The 11610-nt window shown below is 41.7% G+C and overlaps 1 protein-coding gene across 1 annotated transcript in view; it reads right to left on the bottom strand.

Annotated features, from left to right (window-relative positions):
• ADGRB3 (adhesion G protein-coupled receptor B3) overlaps positions 1 to 11610 on the bottom strand; it is a 646981-nt gene that overhangs the window by 119788 nt on the left and 515583 nt on the right. The gene's annotated exons all lie outside the window — the stretch shown is intronic.

Below are 11610 nucleotides of genomic sequence, written 5' to 3'. Positions count from 1 at the left end.
TTTTTGACCAGCTTTATTGCCAATTCCACAGAATAATTTCTTATCCTCTTTCCTGCTTCCTATTGTTTCCTCCACATGAGGAGATGATCTGGACATGAGAGTATTGGTCATTATTCTCTGCTCTGATTGTTGCTTCTGTTACAAAACACTTTTGCTGTGTTTGTTGAGAGTGAAAAGGAGAGTATATAAAATACCTGATAATACTTAATATTGTGCTGAAGAATCAAGCTACAGAGAGATCACATTACTATTTTGTAAACAAGTACTCTCTATGTTGATGCTGGGTGATCAGGCTCATTTGTGACTCTCTTTATGACAGAGATTTTGCCTGTTATTTCTAACCTATGTGGTAAACAATAAAAGAGTCATGTAAAGGGTCTAGCTGTGTTAAAAGGAATCTGTTCTTATTTATATTTTCAGTGTTGAGGTTAGTAGTATTTCAGTTGTGATAGAAATAACACATTAATTAAATCAATGTTATACATTACCATTACAAGATATTCAGTAGAAGGCAAAAATATGGGGGTAACATTAATAATACAGTGTTTATGTTAAAATAGGACATAGGATTGGACGGAATCACCTGAATCACTGAGTCCAGTTCCCTACTATTACAGGTAAACACTTCATATAATTCCTTTCATAAGCATATCAAGTTCAATCTTAAAACTAGTTAAGTTGTTAGCCCCCAGTATTCCTGTTGGAAGACTGTTCCAGAACCTCATTCCTTTGATGTTTAGAAACCTTCTAATTTCTAGCCTATATTTATTCATGATTAGTTCTCATGAATGTATTCATGACCAGTTTATACACGTGTTCCTCTATTCAGAGTTTTATGATCATTTTTATTAGCTTTACTCTTCACAAAATAGGCATAAGCTTTGGTAATCATTTATTCAGATTATATAAATAATTTGTACAGATTTATTATGAGCTAGAAGAAACTTTGAAAACTGATATTTTCCCTGTTATGAACCTGAACAATCTGTCAAATGTTACCATTATTTACAAGTATCCCTAGCAATAAGGGACCCCTGTTAAAGAGCATATTGCCAGGGGCTTAAAAAGATGAGGTCAGAAGTTTTGTGGAAATTAAAAATGGAGGGTTTGTCTAAGGCTGCAGAATAGCAGTAGCTTTTCCTGATGTTTTCTTCCAAATGACAAGGAGAGGAGCAATACAATCCTGTAACTGTTATATTATTATTAAACATTTTCAGGCCAGATATGCACAGCATGGAGGGGAATACATGTGAATGAGATTGGAGTGGGTGCAGAGTGAAGGGCAGAATAATTGTTAGGTGATGGTAGTTCATTTACAGTCTGACTCAAACTCCCTTATTGAAGTCAATGGAAAGAATTTCATTGTCTTCAATCAGTGTTAGATCAAGACATATGTGAACAGTGTATGTTAGGGGTCTGTGATGGAATTCCATCTGTTCTGAAGGTCATTATAACAGCATCAGCATCATCATTAGGTTTTAGAGTTAACACCTTTTAGAGTTCAACCTTCAAAGTGGTTGAAGCTCAGAGTCATTATTTCAGGTGGTCTGCAGACTTAGGAAAATGACAATACTTTGGTGACACTTGGTTCACAATTGGAAGGCTTTCTTCAAAATCAAAAGGGCAAGAAACTTTCTTTTTGAAAATAAAAGCTTAGATACTGCTGAATCTGACTATGCCTCATGAGTCATGTGAATACATCAAGCAGGCTAATGTGTCTGACACCACTGAGCTATATAATGCTAAATTGTATGCCATATATAAAGTGTACAAAATGTGTGAATTACGGTTGATGAGAAAAACTAACAGTTTACAGCTCTGATTTCTTCTGTTTATAATATCAAGTAAAACATTGCAGTGATTTTTTTTGATATATTTGGGGGGCAGTGGTGAATAATCAGCTGAACATGAACTCCCAGAGACCTAAAGGGCTAATGCAATGCTTGGATGCATAAATAGGGGAATCTTGAGTAGGAGTAGCAAAGTTATTTTACCTCTATATTTGGCATTCATGTGACAGCTGCAAGAATACTGTGTCCTGTTCTGGTGTTTACAATTCAACAAGGATATTGATAAATTGGAGAGGATTCAGAGAAGATCCATGAGAATGATTAAAGGATTAGAATACGTCTTACAGTGATAGGCTCTAAGAGCTCAATCTATTCAGTTTAACAAAGAGAAGGTTAAGGGTGACTTGATTATAGTCTGTAAGTATCTACATGGGGAACAAATATTTAATAATGAGCTCTTCAGTTTAGTAGAGTAAGGTATAACATACTTCATACATTTTTATCAGTGAGGGTAATTAACAACTGGAACAACTTACCCAGGGTCTTGATGGAGAATCCATCAATGACAATTTTTAAAATCAAGATTGGATGTTTTTCAAAAAGGTACACCCTAGGAATTATTTTGGGGAACTTCCATGGCTGGTGTTTTACAGGAGATCAGACTAGGTGACCACAGTAGTTACTTCTGGCCTTGGAATCTATGAGTTTAACACTTTACAGTTTTTAAACAGGAGACAAAAAAATCTCACTGATCACATAGCCAAATAAATGTATATTTAGAGCAGAGTCTCTCATGCGCCAGAGTTCTGCTCAGCATCAAGGAGAGATGGATGTATGAGGCATACCATTATGGCTCTCTGATTCTCCGGAACAGGGACAGTCCCAGCCCTGATATCACTTAAGCTGGTCAACACTAACACTTAGGTCAACCTACATAAATTGCTCAGGACTGTGAAAAACTTAATGCCCTATGTGACATAGTTATGTTTACCTGACCCCCACTGTAGATGCAGCTATGTGGATGGAAGAATTCTTGGAGGGGTGGATAAACTACACTCGATGGGAAAACACATCTATTGATGTAGTAAGTGTCTACACTATGGTTCAGCACTGCTGCTGTAGCACTTGCAGTGTAGACATACCTTTAGAGCTGCTGTCACTGTCATAAGGTCCTTAATGGAACTATGTTAGCAGAGGATAGGTGTAGTGTAGCACAAATAATAACCTCCCACACCCCTTTAAGGCCCTATCTAGCCTGGGAAAATGAAATATGATTAGCAAACATACTAGCTAACATGTTGAGACATTGTTCAACCCCACATTGCATCTACTTTAGAGAATGGTGGTTGTTTAAAAATGTGTTAGCTAATCATGATAAATCCTAGAGGAGAACCTCTTGGTTGACCACAAGAAATGTGGTTAAATACCACTGTCTTTGTCTATACTAGACAATTGGTGATATCGGAAAATGTCTCAGTTAACATGTATTAGCTAATATGTTGGCTAAGTACACTTCATTTTCCTAGTCTAGACAGAGTGTAAGGGGGCAGCTTATCCCTGCAGCTCTATAGCTGGCAAGTCCCTCTGACCAGTATGTAGAGGGTGATGCTAATGCCCCACCTACTTTTCTCCTTTTCCCGCCTCCCTTTTAGAGAGGTGCTTCTGAGGGAAGCAACTCAGTAGCAGCCCATTACCTCCTGGGGTGCAGGTACTGTGATTCTGGGCATCCCTTCTGTGGGCTTATAAAGAGGAGGGCTTTACTCATCTTGCCTTGCAAGTGTGCAGCTGCATAAGGACTGGCAAACATTTAGCTCTAAATAATTAATAATAATAAGTTCACTTACATTATATAGTACCTTTCATCAGAAGATCTCAAAGCACTGTATAAAGGTGGATAAGTAGTATTAGCTTCACTTTGAAGATGAGGCTCAGGGAAGTTAAGCATCTTCCCCATGGTCACACTGAGTGAGGAGCAAAATAAAGATGGGCAGGTAGGTTTCTTCTTGTTTATAACAATAGTGTAACTATTTATACCCAATTTTCATATCCTATATGTGATTTCTCCAACTTCAAATTATAGCTCAGTGGTTTGAGCATTGGTCTACTAAACCCAGGGTTGTGAGTTCAATCCTTGAGGGGGCCATTTATGGATCTGGGGCAAAAATCTGTCTGGGGGTTTGCTCCTGCTTTGAGCAGGGGGTTGGACTAGATGACCCCCTGAGGTCCCTTCCAACCCTGATATTCTATGATTCTTAGTATTATGTACCTGACCAATATATATAGTAACAGTATGCAGTTTGTGGCATGGAGTCAGCTTTTCTCACTGGAGTGAAAGGCATATCACTTGCTCACTTTTTGTCTGTGACAGGCCACTTAGATGTGACCTGCTTCAGTTGAAAATTCAAAGTCTAATATACTTTCACTTCAGTGAGACATAATGCTACAAATAGAAACTGCTGCAACCTCTTCTTATATCTCACCAAAGTAATTTACATCCTCATGATACATGATATTTTGAGAAGTGCAATAATGTGAAGAATACAATTAATTTATGTTAGGTTACTTACATTATATTTGGATTTCTTAATACAGGAAGTTTATTATCCAGGATATAGTTTCCAGAACCTACATAATGATGAGCATAATGCATTCATTGTCTGTGTACACACAGTATCCCAGGGAGTGTCATAAATCCACTTCATGTCACTGTGCATTGTGTGGGCCTATTGACTTCAAAAGAGTTGCATCAATATAACTCACATCAGAATCTGGCACTATATTTTGATTTCTGAGACAACTCAATGATATCTAAAAAAAAATCTCACATAAACAGACATCTTTCTATGGACTATGCATCACAGGAGGCTTATGTGTATTTTTTTTCCCCAAGGAGGCTAGGGATTGTATGAAGTACATGAAATGTTCTCCTGGTACATTATTTTCAGATGAGAGTTTGCAAATAAACTGTTGTGCAGGTCTCAAAACTTTCACTTTAAGTCCAATCATACCTCATTTTGGTGCTTGTGATGGGGTATACCGGGCAACAAGGGGTTAAGGTGCTGCTCTGGACTCAGCCAGCCCCACCCTGCCACACCTGCAAGATTGCAAAGACTAGAGGAGGAGGGAAAAGAAAGCAGAACAGCTCACTTGGCAGCAGACCAGGGAAGAGAGCAGATCTGCAACTTGCAGCTCCTGAGAAAAGAGCTGAGGAATGGCAGGATCTCTCCCAACGAGAACTGAGGGAAGGGAGGAAGTGCTACAGCTACACCCTGAGAGTGAGGCATTCCCTCCCTCCCCCACATGGACTCAATTTTTTGTGTTAATTCCCCTTGTTTTGTTTAGGGACTACCCTGGCAGGGGAGAGACAGGCTGAGGATCAACCACAGGAGAAGGCAGCCGCTGCTGTCCCCAGAGAGAGGAAGCTGATGCCACACATGGCCACAAGGAGGTGCCAAGCGGTGACCTGATCCCCTACCATAAATGGATGGTAAGAAGTGGCCCAGGGAGGGCAGCCTTAAGGAGCCCTGGCTGTCATACCTTTGATAGCCCTCACAGGGCTCTAGGCCAGAGCATGGTGGAGTGGGAGGGTCCCCACTACAATTTGAAGAGACTGAGCCCTGACCACTAGGCAATGCTCTCCATGAGCAAAAACCATTACAGTGCTCTTTCAGCCTATGCACATTGGACATCTATATCTGACCAGAGCATGCTTCCTGAAGGACAACAATACTGCTCTTAGTCCCTGAACCCTAGCACCCATGTTTGGAGATACAAGATCAGAATGAAGCCTTTAACGCACAGCGGTAAGGTCCAGATCCACAAAGGGACTTAGGCACTTAAATCCTCAATTTAGGCACCACTGTGATCCACAAAATGCCAGCTCAACCCCGTAGGCACCTAAAACCACTTGGTATCTAAATTTGCATTGTAAAAGTCCCTTAGGCACCTGTGTTTCTGCCTCTGAGCCCACACAGTGCTAGCCTGAGCCACAGTACGATCCTCAAACCAGGTGAAGTTAGGCAGGGCAACATGTACCTTGTCTCCAAGGCTGATCCATTAGCTTTAAACATGCTCAACTCTACACAAAATAGCTAACGGGAAGGCAGCTTTCCTTGTAACTTTTAATCCAGTGGTAAGGGAACTCAGCCAGGATTGGGGAGATACCAGTTCAATTCCCCCTCCCCCCCAGCTTGATGAGGAGAAGTGATTTAAACAGGTCTGTGCCATTTCTCAGGTCAGTGCCTCTGTTGTGGGTTGCTTTCATTCTCTCTTGTTGAAGCTGTTCCACTTTCTTTATATACCGGTAATTAAATAGGCATTGGACCAGAGAACTAGTACAAATATATCCATAGTCCAGTGAGTAGGGAACTCAACTGAGAGGTGGGACATCCTTTCAAAGGAATTTGATCCTCACCAGGCAGAGGGGCAAATTGAACAAGGATCTCTTACATCCTAACCACTGGGCTAAAGGTTGAAAGACAGCCTCCCTTACTCCTCCCACAAATGTTTCGTGTGGACTTAGGTGCCTAATGTGTCCAACTCCAAGACAGAGCTTTCCAGCAGTGGAACCCACACACAGACAGGCATCTCCCACACGAGGAGTGGTGTAATTTTGGGGCAGAAAGTCCACCATGGCAGAGAGAAGAGGAAACATTTTTGTAAACATTTAACAGTTAACACTTTTTTTGGGAACACCTCTCTCCTCAGCCTCAGCTATTGGCTAGCTTCGGTGGCTCCATGCATAACATGATGGTTTTTGTGGATCACATTCTCAGGTGCCTCTCTCTCGCCAAGCATTGTATAGGGACAATAGGTATATAACCCAGGGTTTGTGGATTCCATTGGGTGGCTATGCTCCTTAAAGTTAGGGCAGGTCAGAGATCTCTCCCATTGGCTTAATAATTCCACCTCTGCGAGAGGCAGTAGCTATGTTGGTGGGAGAAGCTCCCCCGCCGTCATACCATTGTCTACATGGGAAGGGGGTTAAGGTTGGTGGTGTGGATCTTTCACATCCCAGAGAGACATAGTTATACCAAAGTATATGGCTCTAGGCATTGCAAAGTCTCAGTCTCTTTGTGGATCTGGGCCTAATAGTTTCACTGTTGTAAGTAAAGCATTTCCTGATTCTTTGACTTTATAAATCAGGGATGGAATTTTCAAAAGCGCTCAGTGACAGCCCAACTCCCATTGAAATCCACAGGAATTTTATCACAGAGTTTAGTGGGAGCAGATTGGTGCCAACACTCAGCATTTTTGGAAACCCAACCTGATGCTCTCAATTAGATGCATCTTCTCTTCCTTTGCTGAGCTGTTGTGTTGTGTGCTTTGTAACACAATTGTAGTATTTTCCATAAGAGTGGCTGCATTTCACTGGTAGGCAAAGTCATTAATCCAGCACCACACTGTGACATTACATCACAGCTGTGCACAGGGACTGGTACAGAGCTCTACCATTACAATGGGAGCTCAGGGAAGGATAGTGCAACAGAGGATTTTTCTGGGATGCAAGATGTATAAATACACATGCTCTGTATGCTATATACTCCATACATGGTGGCATTATCTATGTGTTAAATTGATGGGCCATATGATGAATGCATCTGTGCCTCCCCTGCTCATGACCCACTAAGCTATCTCCCCTTCGACTTACCCTTACAGCAGCTCCAGACAGACACCTTTAAAAAACATTAATTATTTAAAAAAAATGTTCCCTTCCTCTTTACCCCCAGATTACACCTCCTTGAGGTCTAGAATGGACAAGTTTTAATCCTGGCTCTGAAACATCTTTTCTGTACCTAAAAATGTCACTGCTTTAAAGTCCAATACCTTGCAGTCATGCAGGGCTGGAGGCAGTAGCTTTGTAAAGGGAAGATTCTCAGATTTCCAGCTGGACACACAGCACTTGCTTCTAACCCTGCAGGTCTGTATGATCAAACTTTAAAGTCATGACATTTTAAAGAAACTGTATAAAGAAGCTATTTTACTGAAATATTTTTAGGTCATTTTAGGATTTTTTTATTGCTCTGTTCTGTCCTATTGGTAACTCGTTTACAGGTGTGGGGATACAAAAAGAGTCCCAGCAAAATGCTTAAAAGTCCCTAAAGTATTCTAAATATATATATGATACATTCATGCAAAAATATAGCATCAATATAAAGTTAAAATTTAGTATTCAAGAACTCAGAGTCAGGAAATATGGAGCCTTAAAGTATAGGGTTTCTTTGGGCCCAATTCATCTCCTATTAAAACCAATGGGTGATTTTCAGTTGATTTCAGTGGGAGTTGAATTATGTCACCTTTCACTGTAAGTTATTTATTAATTAATACAATAAATGTGATACAGCAGAAATTAGAATTTCTTACGCAAGCTTATACAGAGGAAGTACATACAATATTCAGACAAGGATTTTAAATCTCCAGGAAATCTACCAAACAAGACAAGTTTGGGAAAAAAATCAGTTTAGTAATTTTAGAAGTATGAATATTTAAAGCTGCATGGTTAAGAATTTGAAACATTCCCAAATTTGACATGAATTACACAATGAAATGATACCGAGTTTGAGGTGCTTCTGGGTTTGAGATGGCCCCATGTTTTTAAACCACACAAGATTTGCACTGATTGAAACAAACTGAATGAAACATTTAAAACTCACTGATTTTGTCAAAAATAATATTTATTGCAGGGATCCGCAACCTTTGGCATGCGGCCCACCAGGGTAAGCACCTTGATGGGTGGGGCCAGTTTGTTTACCTGCCGTGTCCACAGGTTCAGCTGATCACAGCTCCCACTGGCCATGGTTCACCGCTCCAGGCCAATGGGGGCTTCAGGAAGCGGCACAGGCTGAGCAATGTGCTCGCCACTGCTTCTCGCTGCCCCCATTGGCCTGGAGCAGTGAACCACAGCCAGTGGGAGCCGCGATTGGCCGAACCTGAAGATGCGGCAGGTAAACAAACCGGCCTGGGCTGCCAGGGGACTTACCCTGGCGGGCTGCATGCCAAAGGTTGCTGATCCCTGATCTATTGAATTGATTTTCTTCAAACAGGGTAATCTTAACTCTGAGACAACTTTGTCTATGAGACAGTCTCATTCCAGAACTAACATTTTTAACTTAGTAAATGAACTAAAAATGATTATACTGCTGCTTTGCCTTTTGTAGGCTCCAGTTCAGCAAGGTATGTAAATATATACATAACTTTAAGGCTGTGAGTAGTCCCATTGATTTCAATAGGTTTACTCACATGCTGAAACTTAGCTTCACGCGTAAGTACCTTGCTGCATCAGAGCCATAATGTTTTTCATCTCACGGTCTGAAAATATTAATGAATTAACTCTCAAAATACTCCTTTGAAGAAAGAAAGGATCATTAGCCAGATTTTACAGGTGATACAGTTCCATGGCCTGGGTAATACAGCAGGTCAGACTGCTGTATTACCAATGATCACAATGGTCCCTTCTGGCCTTAAGTCTGTGTGTAGGAAGCTGAGGCACAGAGAAGTTCATAGCCATATTTACAAAACTGTGCACATACAAATGAATGCAAACTACCATATGCTATGTTGGTAATTGTTCATTCAAATTGCCAGTTTTGTAGATCTCGTTGATACTTAAAAAACCCAGACAAAATCCAAAACTGCATATACTATATTGTAACTTACTGCGTGGAAGGGTACATAAAACATTCCAATTTGTAACATATATTATATTGTCTGACAAACAATTATAATGATATACAGAGATTAGTTTTTCAGTTGTGAGATATTTGGACTGGAACAGTTTCTTACTTGTATGTGTTTGCACAGCACCTAGCAATCTAATCGGGGCAGTTAAGGTGCTATTGCAATGCAAAAAATAATAATGTTGCCATCCTTAACAGAAGTCACCTGAGACCCACCACTCAGGATCAAAGCCACCCTGTTATTGTTTTCTGAGTAGCCAAGAAAATATACCCTTTAATTTTTATTTGGCAACCATGTATCAATAGATCAGAGATTAGAATATTCATATCTGGTTAACACCTAGTCAACCAGTTGGTACTAGCCACAGTAAATTTATCCCTATTTAGCAGATTTCATGCTAATATTGTCCCACTTAATAAATAGTCATTACCATTCACTGTTATTGGGCTAACTCAATAGTTATTGAGACATCCCAGCAAAGCCCCTGGCCTGATTCAGCATGTCCCAGTAAAAATTATACTCTAATATTTTTATATGCATATCATAATTCACCCCTAAACAGATTCCTTGCAATACCAGACACCTGAAGTAGCCACTATGGATGTAGTTACACCAATAAAATTAGGACCTACATCTGCAATCAGCAATGGTGCAGCTCCACGGGTGCTACCAATGGGAGAAGCATTAATGTGTAGCTGCAGCTCAGGCATTTTTACTATGATGTCATGAAAAACGACATGATGGTAAAAATGCCTGAGTCTGTTTAAACCAGCACATGCATTTCAACTTTGGTAGAAGCTACTGTAATATTTATACTAACTCTTCTAGTGTAGGCAAGGCTAAAGCTGGAGGGTAGCAACCAGTAGGGGCTCAAATGCTACTGAATAATGGAGTGGGTCAGCAAGGGAGAAGGAAAAAGGGAGATTTTTGTGCAATGATAATACCCTGTCTCTTACCAAAAGCATCATGGGTTCTTTTATGGTTGCATAATGCAGATAGAGCTTCAAATTTTGCAAGTTTGGGCAAAGTTTTCAAAATCACCTAAGTGATAGAGGAGCACATACCTAAGTCAATTTTGAAAATGGGACTTAAGCTCCTAAGTCACTTAGGCCTTGTCTACACTACAAGACTATTTCGAATCTACTTAAGTCAAATTTGTGGATTCGACCTTATGAAGTCGAATTTGTGTATCCACAGTAAATACACTAATTCGAATTTCTGAGTCCACAGTAACGGGGCTGGCGTCGACTTTGGAAGCGGTGCACTGTGGGAAGCTATCCCACAGTTCCCGCAGTCCCCGCTGCCCATTGGAATGCTGGGTAGAGCTCCCAATGCCTCCTGGGGGAAAAATGTGTCGAGGGTGCTTTTGGGTAACTGTTGTCATTGAACCGTCAATCACGCCCTCCCTCCCTGAAAGTTCCGGCGGGAAATCTGTTCGCGCCCTTCTCTTGTCAGTTACAGCGCGTACGCCACAGCACTGCGAGCATGGAGCCCGCTGCGATCATCGCTGCACTTATGGCCGTTGTCAACTCCTCGCACCTTATCGTCCACCTCTTCCACAGTCAGCTGCTGAGAAATCGGGCGAGGAGGCTCCGGCAGCGCGGTGAGGACAGGAATTCACAGAGTGGCGCAGACCTCTCACAAAGCAGGGTACGCCGCGCAGTGGAGATCATGGTGGCAATGGGTCAAGTTCATGGTGTGGAACGGCGATTCTGGGCCCGGGAAACAAGCACGGACTGGTGGGACCGCATAGTGCTGCAGGTCTGGGATGAATCACAGTGGCTGCGGAACTTCAGGATGCGTAAGGGCACTTTCCTTGAACTCTGTGACTTGCTGTCCCCTGCCCTGAAGTGCCAGGACACCCGGATGCGAGCAGCCCTGAGTGTGCAGAAGCGAGTGGCCATAGCCCTCTGGAAACTTGCAACGCCAGACAGCTACCGGTCAGTAGCGAACCACTTTGGCGTGGGCAAATCTACCGTGGGGGTTGCTGTGATTGAAGTAGCCCACGCAATCGTTGAGCAACTTCTCTCAAAGGTAGTGACTCTCGGAAACGTCCAAGACATCATAGATGGCTTCGCCGCGATGGGATTCCCAAACTGCGGTGGGGCTATAGATGGAACTCACATCCCTATCCTGGCACCAG

This window comes from Mauremys mutica, chromosome 3 (assembly GCF_020497125.1).
Source record: "Mauremys mutica isolate MM-2020 ecotype Southern chromosome 3, ASM2049712v1, whole genome shotgun sequence".
Classification (NCBI taxonomy): Eukaryota; Metazoa; Chordata; order Testudines; family Geoemydidae; genus Mauremys; species Mauremys mutica.
The sequence above is the reverse complement of the archived record's forward strand: the minus strand, read 5'-3'. Positions and strand labels throughout refer to the sequence as shown.